Raw genomic sequence first — 14,955 nt, forward strand, 5'->3', positions numbered from 1 at the left:
CGTAACCTCCCGAATATCAGACCTCCCTGGCAGCTCTGCCTCACTAAACTCCCATGTGGCCAGGGCACCAGAGCGCAGCATACCCTTCCCTACAGACAGACAGAGAAGGGTTGACGAAGGCTGAGAAGCTGGGAAGGGCTAAGGCACGGCTGCCAGGTTTCTGCTTCCCACAGTGAGGGGAGCTGACCGGATTTACTCCTCCTTGCCATGAGGGACAAGGCAAGCCACTCCACCTGCTTTTCCGTCGAACATCAGGATGCAAGACGACGATGCAAGAGCCTTCAGAGACTTGGGAGACCACGAATCACTTTGGGCAGCCAGCCCAGGTGGCCTCAGAGTCACTTTGACACATGGTCTGCGATGACATCTTGTGGAGTCTGGGTAGGCAGCCCCTCTCTCCTACCCAGCTGCCTCTTTCTTCTGTCTTCCTAATACATGCTGGTTCCACAGCTGCCAAGGGCGGGGAACCCCATGGAAACCCAGCTGGTGGCTACATCTGTAGATGAACCTCTGGAGGCAGGAGCCATTTGGCAAGTTGTAGGTTTTTGAGGCGAGAGGGCTGCATTTCACCCCTTGCTAAGATCAGGTCACCTTGAAATCTTCTTTTGGGCGCTGAGGAAGCTGCTTTTTTTCCCACGCATAGGCTTCTCACCTCCCTTACATGAAAATGACTCTGAAATCAGACTGATTGCCTTAGGCCTAATAGTGTGTTAGTGATATGCAAAACCAGGCATTGAACCCCAGTGTGTCTAGCATCATGTAATCGTTTAATTGGCCATAATGATTTTATTATCTGGGTTTTAAAATGGGACAATCGGCAGTTTTTTCAAAGTGCTTCCAGGTTGATTACATATGTAAAAGGGGAGGAGGTATGTAATATGTATATGCCCGGGTAACTGCTTTTTCAAATTACATTCATTCCTCTTTATTTTATTTGAAAGTGTAGGCAGTTCAATATAGTTCAAGGAAAGCATTGTGGTAAACAGCCAGCTTAAATGTGAGCAGTGTAAAGAGCAGCAGCTTGCAGAAATATTGCTATAGATACTAAGACCGTATCCTGCCTCGATACAGACCACACATAATTGACTCATGTTCAATAGAAGGCCATTACAAAACCGAACTTATTTGCAATGCTAATGTGGGGAAGACAGCTGTCACGGGGAATTAAATATGATCATTCAGAGCTTGAATAAATGAGGTGTCCATTATCTTCTGGCTGTGTTGCAGGCTGCTTGAAGAACACAAATAAATGATCCTGTTGCGGTAACCAGCCCGTGGTTTTGTTTTTTAGTCATAGAAATATGAGAGCGATGGAGGTGGGGGTGAGAAGATAGGGGCACAGAAAAGAAGCCTGGCAGATAAAAAAGGCAAGTGGGCAGAGTTTTATTTTCCCCTTACCCTTCAGAAACCATGGATTCAAGGACATAATCAGAATTCTATTTTTGATGCCTGAAATAGATTTTAATTCTATTAAAGATCTTTTTCAAGATTCATCCCTTCCCCCGAAGACTCAAATCATAGCCAACTCACAAAGGAGGCTGAATGTGAAAGGGTAGAGTCGGGTGTAAACAAAGCTAAGCCTTTGTCCCTTCCCCAAGGCCTTCTCATCCAAATGGATAATAAAGATAACAGAGAACTTCTTCATGGATAATCAATCTGCCAATAAGCATAAAAGATACTTGGATCAGTGCTAGTTTTAAAAATGCCATGACTTATGCAATTAACAGAAAGGGAGGTTTTTCTTTGATCGGCTCTAAGCAACCTATCTGTAAATTCGTTTTCGTACATTAATAACGTGGAGATACTAAGCCCTCATCTCTTTGACACAAAATAGTGAGAAACAATCTTTTAAATATCTAATACAGGTGATTCTAGAACAGGTGGTCTTAGTCTGAAATTATATGACGCTGTGGTTGAGGGAGAAAACCCAGCCTCCGGTGAAGAGTGGCTGGTAAGACTGGCTAGAGCTTCCTTCTGAAAGACAGCTAACTGGTGCATAATGACTCCTCGGAAGTAAACACGGTCTTCAAAAACGTCTTGTGTTCTCTAAACTGTCAGCAAAGTTAGCAGTCATCAGAAAAAAAAAAAGTCAATGGATTATGTTTGCATCTGTTTTTATATATCCTAAGGAACTTAGCATTGGACATTTTGTGTTTTGTGGGGTATGAATTTAGGCAGCATATAAATTCAATTCAAGAAGGTATTTTATTTGTAGCTTCTAAGGACTGAGTGCCTTGGTGCTGCTGGTCTGTTAATTCTAACAGTTTGGTTTCAGGCTTTGTATAATATTTTAGAAATGGAATATGAATACTAACTAGAATTCCAAGCACTCCCAGTGTGACAGAGCTGTAAATAAAGATTATTCCTCCAAATTCACAGTATCATTTCTTTCCTATCAAGGCTCATGTATTTTTAGGGTGGTTAAAACTCTATTCCTGTTGGGGTGCCTGGGCGGCTCAGTCGGTTAAGCATCTGCCCTTCTGCTCAGGTCACAATCCCAGGGTCCTGGAATTGAACCCCTGCGTCGGGCTCCCTGCTCAGAGAGTCTGCTTCTCCCTCTCCCTCTGCCCCTCCCCTCCACTCATGTTCTCTCTCTCTCAAATGAATAAGTCAAATCTTTAAAAACATCTATTCCTTTTGAGAGAAGACTGTTCGTGCGCTATTTATTGTGATGGGAAGAGGAAAAGAACATTGGCCTTAAAGTTCTAAAAGAATTCTCTCTAGGGCCGCATGGGTGGCTTAATCAGTTGAGTGTTCGACTCTTGATCTCTGCTCAGGTCTCAGGGTCCTGGGATCGAACTCTGCGTCTGGCTCCAAGCTGGGCATGGAGCCTGGTTGGGATTCTCTCTCTCCCACTCCTTTGGCCCCTCCACCATGTGTGCACTCTCTCTCTAAATAAAAAATAAAAATTCTCTCAAGAACCTTGGCTTGGAAAGAACTTTAAGGAGTCATTACATCTTAATGCCTGTGCTAGGAGAGTTGCTCCTAAAGTACTGAAGGTAGAAGTTGACCTGTATTCAGGATTTCTTACTTACTAGAAGCTTGAATAATTTAGTGTGGGACTAAGTAGGTGTTCTGGCCAGAGCCTCAAGCTTTTTTTGAAATGGATTTTTCTATCTGATTGTAAATATCATACATATTTATGGTAAAAAATTTCAAGCAATACCGAAATGTATGATGTAGTAAATGAAAGTCCCACATAATCCTAGCCTTCCAGAGATAACTCTGGACAGCCTCATGTACATCATTTCAACATTTTTCCTGCATGTACACAAATCTTTTCACCCCAAAGTTGTACCTATGGTATGATTCCAATGTTTTATTCACTTAGTTGTATGTCATAGACATCTTTTCATATTGGCACATATAGATCTGCTTAATTTTAAAAAATGACTGGATAGTATTCTGTTGTGTATGATAATATATATTAGAGTTTAACCCAGGGATTGGCAAACTATGGCCTGGTGGCTGAATTCTGCCCCCCTCTCCAGTCCGTTCATGTTTTACTGGAACACAGCCATACTCATTCCTTTACATATTATTGTCTGTGGCTGCTTTAGTGCTATAGTAGCAGAGTTAGGTAGTTACAACAGAGACTGCATAGCCTGGGAAGCTGAAAGTATTTACTGTATGGCCCTTTACAGAGAAAGTTGGCCAGCTTTTGATTTAACCAGTCACCTATTAGTTGGATGTATACATTGTTTCTAATTTTGTGTCCTAAAAGTAATGCTGCAATAAGTATATTTGTAAACCCATCTGTGTATTCACTCACCATTTCCTTAGGATAAATTCTGAGAAGTAGGACTGCTGAGTGGTGCCTTAATTTTTATAGACCATTAGGGTTCTAGTTAATAAATTCCTCTTATAAATGGTAACCTGTCACAACCAACTCTTCCTGGCTTAGATTTTAGAATCAGGAAGGAACTTATATTTTGGGCCTATAGTTATTAGCTGTGTGACTGTAGGATTGAATCAATCAATTACTTAATTTCACCAACATTATCAGATGTCGTACAGTTAAAGGGTAGCTCAGCAGGCCCAGGCTGCTCAAGTCGTGCATGTGCCAAAGAAAGGCCTGTCTTCAGAAGGCTTGGCCCTTGATGGGCTCTGGCAGCTTACCCCTGAGTTCTTGCAATATCCCACCTGGGAGGAGTGTGTTTGGATTTTGGTGCTTCGGGCCACTTTGTGTCAGTTTGACCCTACCGCTTCCGCCAAAATTGTGACGTCGGGTGAACGGCTGTTTTTATCCGCTGAGGCCGCGGGGTCAGGCCAACCTCTGCAGGGCTGGAGACTGAGTAGCTCAGGTCAGTCACACAGGTGCCGCGGGCCCATGGGACCCTCATACGAACCGTGGACGCCGAGGTTCCGTGGGTGAGGAGTCATGACATCTTAGCGTGTCACGGGTGTTGTTGACACACATGGCGGGTGGCGGAATTCGGCACGGTCCGCGTGGCTCCAGCAGGAGAGGCTCCTGGACTCAGCCCTCTGTGCCTTCTTCTCTGGCTGATCATCTGTATCCTTCGGCTGTAATGAACCACAACGGTGAGTAGAGCAGGTTTTCTGAGATGCGAGTTCTAGCAAATCTTCAAAACTGAGGCTGGTCTTGGGGACTCCAGACTCAGTTATATATATAGTGAGAAGCTCGTCTGTGAAATGAGAAGGCTAGAGAGTGAGGCTTAAACTCAAGACAGAACCTGCACAGAAAGCATGGTCCACTATACTTCCTGTCGGGCCAGGACGTTTGAAGTAATCCCGCTCTAATTTGTCTGTGTCTGTGGCACCCTACCCACGGGTCAAAGTTCCAGAAACGTCAGCTTCGGACATGCACTGTCTGCCCGGCCCTGCAGTGCTGGAGGTGACGTGGGGGTCTGAACATGGAAGTCTCGAGCACCCTTGACTGTTGTGGGAAAACAGTGCACACATCTCAGTCAGCAGGCATTGATTATCGATTATTCACTGCTGTTCTAGGCACTTGTTCGAAACCAAGAAAGCATCCTTGCCCTCAGGGTGCTTACCAAGGGAATTGATGTGCTATTAGGAAGGAGTGATCGATGCCGGGTAGCCAAAAAATAGCAACTGTATATTTCAGTGTTCAGGTTGCTCAGTTGCCTCATCTGCAAAATGGGGATAATAATGACCATCTAATCAGACTACTGCATGGATTGTATGAGATAATCTTGCATGCTCAGTCTATAGAAAACCCCCAGTAAATTATGTTTATTGTTTGTGGCTAAGAGTGAGAGCTCTAAATTCTGAAGTCAAACCAATTTTTCATTAGCATTGATTTTATGTTACTTAACCTCTCTGAGTAGGAACATATTCTCTGAGGAGGAACCTATGTAGTCACACAGGGCCTTGTGCCTGGTTTAATGATCTCTTGCCACTGCCTTGAAATCTCTAATGATTTTGAACAAGGGGACCCTGCATTTTCATTTTGCACTGGACCCTACAAGTTATCCTGCTGGTCCTGTCTCTGAGCTTCAGTGTCCTCCTGTAAAATGGAGATAATAATATATACCATGTTATTTTTCAACCATCTCATTTTTTAAAAATGATTTTATTTTATTTTTTACGGATTTTATTTATTTTGAGAGAGTGCATGTGTGCACAGGGGGAGGGGCAGAGGGAGAGAGAGAGAGAAAATCTCAAAGCTGACTCCCACTGAGCGGGGAGCCTGATGTGGGGCTCGTACTCATGACCTTGAAATTATGACCTGAGCGGAACAAGAGCTGGTCTGGTTGCCCAACTGACTGACTTACGCCTGGAGATTTTATTTTTAAGTAATCTCTCCACCCAACATGGGGCTCCAACTCACGACCCGGAGATCAAGAGTCCCACCAACTGAGCTGGCCAGACGACCCTGAACAATCTCATTTTTAACTCTTTAGTTAAAAGTTTTTATTCTTTTCCATTTGTCTCCTTTTTGGATATATCACACTGTGTGCTCATATGGGTCCATCTCATTTATTTTATAGAAAGAAAGCAAACTTCATTTCCTGTAGGAAGATGAAACGTAGTAAGTCCATACACACAGCCCCATGCTTTGCCACGAAGAATCATACACTGAACATTTCAGTGTCTTTCACAGACTACTTTTTATATGGGGAAATTGTTGCATTTAAAACTGAAGATGTAACAGAATGTGGAATAATTCATAAACTTACATAATAGGGATATAACCGGCCCTTGAAGATTGGTGCTTTGATGTGGAGTGTGTTATGAAAGCCAACTTCAGTACTGTTACATGCCCTCTTAGAACTAATTCTTGCAATTTAGGTCCCCGCTGTCTAGGGCAGAGAGAAATAAAGAACCATGTCCCACGATTCTGGAGAAAATAAATTTGAATGAAAGATTGAAAAGGAATAAACCATTTCTGAGTGCCTCAAGCACAATAGCATAGTTGTCTTTTTAAATAGAGTACTTGTATTTAATTTTCACCCATCAGCAGGTAGGAAGAGAAATGGGGAAAGTGGAAATAGCTTTACAGATCAGTGGAGACCTATTGAGGTAATAGGAGATCTGACGTAAGCATATATTCAAATCCTAGCAATTTAAAAATTTTTGTGTTTGGATTTCTATCTTCAACACTGGAAAATTAAGTGTTGCGTGTGAACTCTTATACCATTTGGAGTCTCAGCCAAATTTCCTTAGGAGCTCTGAGGTATCTAAACATGCCAGTAAGGGGTGTGTGTATGTGCGCGCGCGTATGCGTGGCGCATGCATCTGAGATAGGAAGGACTTGGGCCTGCCTCACGGTGAGGTAAAAGCACATTTCAGGTTTGCTTCCCTTAGTGGCTTTATGAAGGCCAATATGCAAATGCACAGATTTTTTAATTTGGCAAACAGGGTCTGTTTAAATTCAGAGAGAAGCTGTATTCAAAACTTAGAAAAGAATGTTTAAAAACTAATTTTAAAAATACCAGTGGAAGCAGAGTTTATAAAAAGTAAAAGCATCTGAGTCGAGTTAAACAAGGAAATTACTAAAATTCATTAAATTAAAAAATGTTCCTCCTTACTTCATGACCACATGATTAGAAATGAGAGAAGAGAAGGAAGAATGTGTAGAGCCACATAAGGTGGCTCTGCATTATGGGGAGTGGGGGGTGGGGAGCATGAAAATGGTGGGCCCTTCTTCAATGAGGAGCTTTTTTAATTTTGCAAATTCATAAAATATGTTTATTTTGCACCAAATTTAAGCTTACAGTGTTACCCCCACTTGAACTTTAACAAAGACGAGGAAAACAAGCAGTTAACATGGGGTCCTGGGGTGGGAGTGTGAGAAGAGCATGTGGCTTTAAAATTTGTTGTTCATTAGTTCATGTTTGTAGGCTGAAATCTTCTCATACAACCTCAAAGGTCAACGGTGTAATAATGCTTTTTTTTACCATGATTATTATAAATATTACCTTTTGCCAGTTTGACGGAGCCACTTTGAAAAATTACTTTGGAAAATAGTTTTTCTTCAGTGTTCACCACCACCCTGCTCTGGCCAGAATGGCAAAAGGGAGTTAATGGCAGTGAATCATGACAGGAAGCAGGCGGATACAGAATCGGATGGGGCACGGGCCACACACAGTGCACGTGTCTGGGAAGGGGGTAAGTGCAGAGTAAGACAGTCTCAGTGGTTTCATTTCCTGCAGTGGGAAGGGGATTGGATTTCAGTTTGGAAGGTTGAGGGTTGCATCTGGGATTCAGTACAGCTGCTTATGGAACGTTGAATGACATATCCTTTGTGTGTGTTCTGTAAGGTATATACATGTGAGATTTTTCAAAGGCCCCAGAGATAACGTAACTTGAATCCATACCATGGAGTTAGTCGGAGTATTAAGAAGAAGTCCATCTGGGTTCTATGGCATACATGGGGATTTAAGCTGGGAGAATAGTCTTGATTTTAGACTTTTGTATTTTTTTTTTAAGATTTTATTTTTTTGACAGAGAGAGACAGAGAGAGAGAGGGAACACAAGCAGGGCGAGTGGGAGAGGGAGAAGCAGGCCTCCTGCCGAGCAGGGAGCCCGATGTGGGACTCGACCCCAGGACCCTGGGATCATGACCTGAGCTGAAGGCAGACGTTTAACGACTGAGCCACCCAGGCGCCCATAGACTTTTGTATTTTTTATTGAGGTCAAGAGAAGGATGCCGGGGGCTGATGGTCAGAGTGAGGCCTTGGAAAAAGAGCTTCTTAACAATGATCCTAAAGAAGAATGTGCTAAATACCTTATAAATGGCAGAATTTTTCGGAAAATCACAAACGTGAGGATGAAACCAAAAAATGGAATGCCTCCTACAGCATGGAACATGGAAATTTTTCAGAGTGATTTTATATTTTAAAAATGAAATATTTAAATGGAATATTCCTGATAAAAATGTAACTTTTGCTATAATGTAATTAGGCAAACGGGTTGCCGCCCTGCTAACCTGGAGGCGTACTTCACTCCAGGCATTTGTGAAGCTGTAGCTATGCTAGAACTCTTCCTACTTGGTTTTGCCACTGGATGAACAGAGATCTCTTATACTCAGTGTTTCAAAGTTGAAGGTGTCACACAAGTACGAACTAAGACATACTATCATAGTTGTCTGATTTATAGAGTGGTACATACAGGGACAGGTGCCCAGACATAGAGATTTAGGTGTCTGAAAGATACTCAATGACACTTATAATCAAAATGAAAACCTTTCAACCATCTTTTCCTGCTAACTGTTGCTCCCTGATTGATACTCTGTAATACGCAGCCTTTTCTTCTTAACCTTGTCCCTCTCCTCAATAGGCTGGGTAATATTTTGACTTCTGAAGAAAGATGCAGGGCATTCCAAGCAGATCAAAAGGCACATGGACATGAAAGTGTGGGGGTTGGCAGAGTTGCCTGGTATCTGAGGATGGGATGTGATGCTTTAGTGGGGGCTACTGGGTGAGAGGTGAGGTTAGAAAGAGAACATTGTAAGATGGAACCAAAAGGTGGATGGAGGTCAGATTGTAAGGGCCATTCCAGGTCTGTGATCTGTGATTCTGAAAAGTGAGTCTGGTGGCAGTGTGGACGCTGCATTAAAGAGAATGAGGTATGGTAAGGTCAGAAAACCAATTATATTGTTGCCCGATGAGAGAACACGAGGCAAACTCTGCATGTGTCAGTAGGAAGGGGAAAGGGGATGAGAAAGTTATTTCCTGGGTAGAGTTGAAAGGATTTGGTACAAGACGGGTGAGATGGTGGAGGAGAAAGGGATGGGTCAAAGGTGAACTGAACGCAGGTGGCTGGAAGATGACCCTGTGGGTCATCACTGACGTGGGGAGCTTGGGAGCAGGGCTGTGCTAGAGGCGGAGGGGCCTCAGGAGGGGTGAATTAGTTTCTCAGTGTTGCCTTAACACCACAGACTGGGTGGCTTAACCAGTAGAAACTCGTATCTCACAGTTCTGAAGGCTAGAAGTCCGTGATCAGGAAATCACAGGGTTAGTTCCTTCTAAAGGCCTATTTCAGACCTCTCTCTTAGCTTTTGGAAGTTCCTTGGCACATGACATCATAGTTCCAGTCTTCACATGGTGTTGTCCCTTTGTGTGTGTCTGTGTCCAAATTTCTCCTTTTTATAGGGACACCAGTGACATTGAATTAGGGGCTCACTCTACTCCAGTATTCTCTCATCTTAACTAATTATATTCTGCAATGACCCTATTTCCAAATAACATTATATTCTGAAGTACTGGGGGTTAGGACTAAATCATAGTAATTTTAAGGAGAGACAATTCAACTCAAAACAGCGGGGTAGGTCACTCAATAATGATTAGCTTTAGATGTGCTGAATTTTAGGTCCCTGTGGGCCCCATGTCAGCAGGCTGATGATGATGGGGGTATGAGCTGGTTGCATAGATTTGGTCATCACCTACATATAGGGAATATTCATGTCCTGAAGAATTTTGTGTGGAGTACTTTCTGTGGAGAATTTTCCAACAGAGTCAGAAAGTTCCCCAGCATTTGCCTGGGGAAGAAGAGAGAAAGAGGAAGAACATAAGTTCATTGAGTACCTCTTTAAGAGTGAGGCTTTCTGTTCAGTGCTTAGATATCTGATCTCACTGAATCCTCACGCAGACCCAGGGAGGGAAATTTGAGTGGAAGTTTCTGAAACCCATGGTCACACAGCAGAAGGATGGTAAAACTGAGATTTGAACCCAGGTTTATTTGATTTCACTAAAAGTTGCTTCCTCCTGCTGGGAAGAGAGTAGAGGACAAGTATAGGGCTGGGAAGAACACTGGAGAATTTGTATGGTTGAAGGGCTGGCACTGGCAGCCAGTGAAGGGGAAGAGGGAAATGATAACTAGTCAAGAAAGCCACTGGAAACCCAAAATAGAGTTTCAAGGAGCAGGGGGGAGAACCACAGAATTAACTATTTGAGACAGGCTAAGGACCTAGAAGTGTCTCTGGTTTAGGGGGCCCTCTCTGCTCTTTGAACGTCCATTTGATTAAGAAGTGAAATTATAACAAATTTTTGTCCACAGTGATTACAGGCAACAGATTCACTGTAAAATAAGAAAGAATTACTGTCGGTTTTATTCCAAGTTCCCCACAGTCAGTGTGCTGTTGGGGGAGAAACATCAATTCTGACAAATTGCTCTATTCACATATATACTATCTCCGTATATATGCATTACCTAGTGGTGGCTTTCAAGGCAACTTTAATTCTTAAATTCTGAGCATTGGGACCTGGCACCAAGGTTGCGGGTATACACTCCTCGTATATGTGTTTGTGCTGCTGTTTTGGCTGCTAAGAAATGCTTTAATTTGTTTGAGCATAGTATGCAAGCGAGCGGAGAAATCTAATGAGGATGTTTTTAAAGTGTGAGCTAAGGCATTTTAGGACATGCAAGGCTATTAAGGTGTTAAATAAACATTTACTGGCTTGTTGCCCATACCTGCTTTATATTCACTTCTAAGAAGAAAATTTTCATTAAAAACAAAACAGTTAAAATGTCAAGGTGCCCATTCTCTTTTTTCAGACTCTCCTTTTTACATTACAAAATAAGTGGATTGAGGGAGGCATAAACTGCTGCTAAATAAAGGCTTTTCTTGGCATTCCTTGGAGAAATCAAATCCAAGACCAGTGGTAAAGGGTGATTTACTATATCCACTACATAGACTATTTCTTCTAATTATCAGCATGAATGTAATTACTTACAAGCATCTCAGGCTCCTGTGATCATGTCCCTTAGAGCATTTCATCTTTAATAGATTTTCCTTGATAGAAAGCCAGTTGGAAGATTTGTTGCATAACATTGCTTAACCAGAAAGAAAAATACGTACTTCTCAGAAGAAAGATCTGTACGCTTTCTTCTCAATGGTACTTATATTCTGCCAGAATTTGATTAGGAGCTATCTTGGCACAAAGATCACTAATGACCGAGTCAAATAACTTATATAGATTAAACAATTTCTTGGAAAAAATACAATATAGTATGACATTCCTTTTCCAAGAATATTGAAGTTCAGAATTGTAACCACTTACAGTGAATTGTTAAATCCTCTAACTTCTGAGGACAGAGTATGAGAGGGAATGGGGTCCTGAGGGAGTTTGTAGAATGTTAGGTGAGATAGTTCTAAGGGAAGACATTTCTTACCTGGAGGTGAGACAAAAATGCAAACTCATACAACAGATTAGGATTTTTAAAGCTGTAGGGGACATTAGAGCTCCTTCGAGAGCTTGTTTGGAGGTCCTAGCAGGGAGCGCAGCTACTCGTCTACCCTTGACCGAAGAACGGTCCTCCTCTGTCGGGGAAGGTCGTCCCCTTCGACCGAGCGCTCAGCCTCGGGAGGGGCGCACATGGAGCGCTGAAGGAGGAAGGGGACACCCGCCTAGCCAGCCAGATCGGCCGAATCAACCCTGGCGATCAGTGGGGTGACAGATGTCACAGCCAGATCGCCCTCACATCCACTCTCCCTCCTTCGAGAAAGGAACGAACTACCCAGATAAATTACAGTCACCATGCTAAGTAACTTGCCCCATCACAGTTTGGTTGGTGTTGCAACCCGTGGCCAGGCCTCAGATTCCCTCCCCGTGTTTTTTACCATCATCACTTCTTTCTCGAAGATTGATAAAAACATTTATAAAAAGCCTTCATTTGTCCGGCACAGTTGAAAAACATGTTTTAAATATTAGCTTTCTAGATAACTAAAGTTTGTCCCTTAAGCATGACTTGAAAGTTCTTAGTGGAATTGGCCATCTATCTTAAAGAGGATGCCAAGCACAATTGAGCTTTTCCTTGAGGAATTAGTGTCATTAGGAGCATTAATGGTTTTACCATGATGGAGCGGAGATCGCAGTTCCCCTCTGGAGTAGCTGAGTTGGGAGGACTGTTTTCAGCTGGCAGTGGTGTGGTGGCTTCTGCTGTCATTCTTGTCCGTGGTTCCCTATCACCATCTTGCCACCTCTAGCCCCTTCCCAGCCGCTTGCCCACAGGCTTTCCCAGGCGGCTGGTGCTCCCTCTAGCTAAAGGTGACTAAAAGCCTCTCCTGCAGAATAAAATGCAGGATTCTGTGATCACTATGTAATCAAAGACTTTAGCTTTCTCTTTGTTTGAAAACTGAGCCCACTAAAGTAAAGTACTGTTCATAATCTCTATAACCTTGTGCTTTTCTTGAGATGTTACCTGGTGACTTAAGAAAATTAATTTGACATTTTCACCACAGACCATCTGAGAAGAAGGATTTAAATGTCGAAAACAAGGTTACAGAGTCCTTCATTTCCTTAAGTAATTCCCGATTGCTGGCTCAGTATCTCTCCTGCCTCCAGATTGTCCTCCGATTCTGGGAGAACTTTTGGGCATAGCCAGTGTTTCTTAAGCTTCAGCACACATCAGATTCACCGGGAAGTCTTTTAAACCACAGATTGCTGCCCTCCCCGCAGAGTTTCAGATTTAATAGGTCTAAGGTGAGCCCTGAGATGTTGCAATTGTAAGAAGTTACGGGGTTGCTGCAGGAGATGCTGTTGCTGGTGGTCTGGGGACCACACTTTGAGAGCCACCGAGGAAATCATCATTCTCCATTATTCTCCAGAAAGAAGGGGAGAACCAAGAGGAACTGAGACTCTGTGGGCTTGCAGGCACCTGTGGCCGGAAGACATTGTCCAGAGTGTTCATGGAGTCTGCCGTTTGGGACTCTGGTCAATGGCTTCTCGTATCAGAGAACAGAGTCAGCTCCTAACCTTTGATTTGGGAGTATTGAAAAACCTATACTGTTGCTTGTGTCTTCGATAGCAAATGGGCTTTACTCTTGCTTTCCTATTCCAGAACATTTATTAGGGGTTTTTTGGTGTTTTTTTTTTTTTAAAGATTTTATTTATTTATTTATTAGAAAGTGAGCAAGAGAGAAACAGCATGAGAGGGGAGAGGGTCAGAGGGAGAAGCAGACTCCCCGCTGAGCCGGGAGCCCGACGTTTGACTTGATCCCAGGACTCCGGAATCATGACCTGAGCCGAAGGCAGTCGCTTAACCAACTGAGCCACCCAGGTGCCCCAGAACATTTATTAGTTAATTGGATTTTTTTGCATATGCATCTCTGGGATTTTTAGAGTAATTTTCAAAATCAAAGCATGATAAAATCCTACATTCACAGTCACAGAGAACTTGAGTATCTACCTCGCAGAGCTCGTTTTAACTCCAGCTGTGTTGATTTAGATTAGTCTCTCTTCCTTACTTGCATGTGTGTGTGTGTGTTCATGTGTGCACAAACACATAACACATTCTACATAGGAACTTAGGTTGATACTGCCTAATAAACTCATCTTGAGGAACTTCAACATCCACAGTATTTTTTTTTTAAGATTGTGTTCATTTATTTGACAGAGAGAGACAGAGAGAGAGAGAGGGAACACAAGCAGGGAGAGTGGGAGAGGGAGAAGCAGGCTTCCTGCGGAGCAGGGAGCCTGATGCGAGGCTTGGTCCCAGGACCCTGGGATCATGACCTGAGCTGAAGGCAGACCCTTAACGACTGAGCCACCCAGCCGCCCCCAACATCCACAGTATTGAGCCTATCAACCCCTTGACCTCCGCACATCACATGGAAGCTTTGCCCCCAACCCTCTTGTCTGTGATGAGAGCTCATGATTAAGGACAGTGGCACTTGTTTCTCAATCTCCCTACTCTCAACCTCCCCAGTGCCCCTCTGCCTCCTTTGATTTTACTCATGCTGAGCACATCCTAGGAGATTGTGTGGCATAATGGAAAGGACACCGGCTTTGGAGTTAGGTGCACACAGGTTTGAATTCTTTCCAACTGTGTAACCTTGGGTCTTTGGTCTTTACGTCTGTTGTACAGTGATAATACCTACATTACAGGCTTGTTGAGAGGGCTAAGATACTGTTGTAATGCAACTAACACGTAGCAGATAATTAGCTAATGAGAATTCATCACTCCGCAGACACTTCAGCCACTCACAAGGCTAGTCACACCTTGGATCTTACCTGTCATTCAGATTTGCTCTGCCACAAGGGCCTCAGACCTGGAGTTCTTCTCTAGAGCCACCTCCTGCCACAGGGAGGCAGGATGGCACGGGGATGCTGGGATCGCAGCAGTGAGGGGGAGAGAGGAGGGTGGCAGAGACCCCAGGCTCAAGTTAGTCCCTCTAGCTCAGAGCTAGTACATCTCATGCCATCGTAAGCTTAAGGAATTGGCATAGACAATCTCAAAAGCCCCTCCAGCTCCAGTTCTCTGGAATTTAGTATCTTTTCTTCTGTGACCCTCCACTCCCAGCTGAGTCTCTTTGTTGTCATCACCACGACCTCAGGCTCCTCTGTATTTTCCAGTCCTCCAGCTCTCATCCCAACAAACTTGCTTTCTATGACACTTTGGCTTCAGTCTTACCTCTATTTTTCTCCCATAACTGCTCTGTCCTAGCCAAGCTGACCCACCCACCATTTCCTAGGGTTTTTTTTCATAGCATGCTTTTCTTTTTAATCTAATATGTTATTTATTTAT

At 43.3% G+C, this 14,955-nt stretch overlaps 1 protein-coding gene across 9 annotated transcripts in view; it reads right to left on the reverse strand.

Annotated features, from left to right (window-relative positions):
* Positions 1 to 1,361: 1,361 nt before the first annotated feature.
* The window catches only part of LOC148161729 (putative phospholipid-transporting ATPase IIB), a 127,755-nt gene continuing 114,161 nt past the window's right edge, over positions 1,362 to 14,955 (reverse strand). For all 9 annotated transcript variants that reach the window (XR_015767380.1, XR_015767377.1, XR_015767376.1 and 6 more), the window contains one exon: positions 1,362 to 4,524. The gene's annotated coding sequence lies outside the window, so the exon portion shown is untranslated. The remainder of the gene's footprint in view (positions 4,525 to 14,955) is intronic.

Source organism: Eumetopias jubatus, unplaced genomic scaffold (genome assembly GCF_037043125.1).
Source record: "Eumetopias jubatus isolate StellerSeaLion01/CBP00866 unplaced genomic scaffold, mEumJub1_p1.0 scaffold_80, whole genome shotgun sequence".
Lineage (NCBI taxonomy): Eukaryota > Metazoa > Chordata > Mammalia > Carnivora > Otariidae > Eumetopias > Eumetopias jubatus.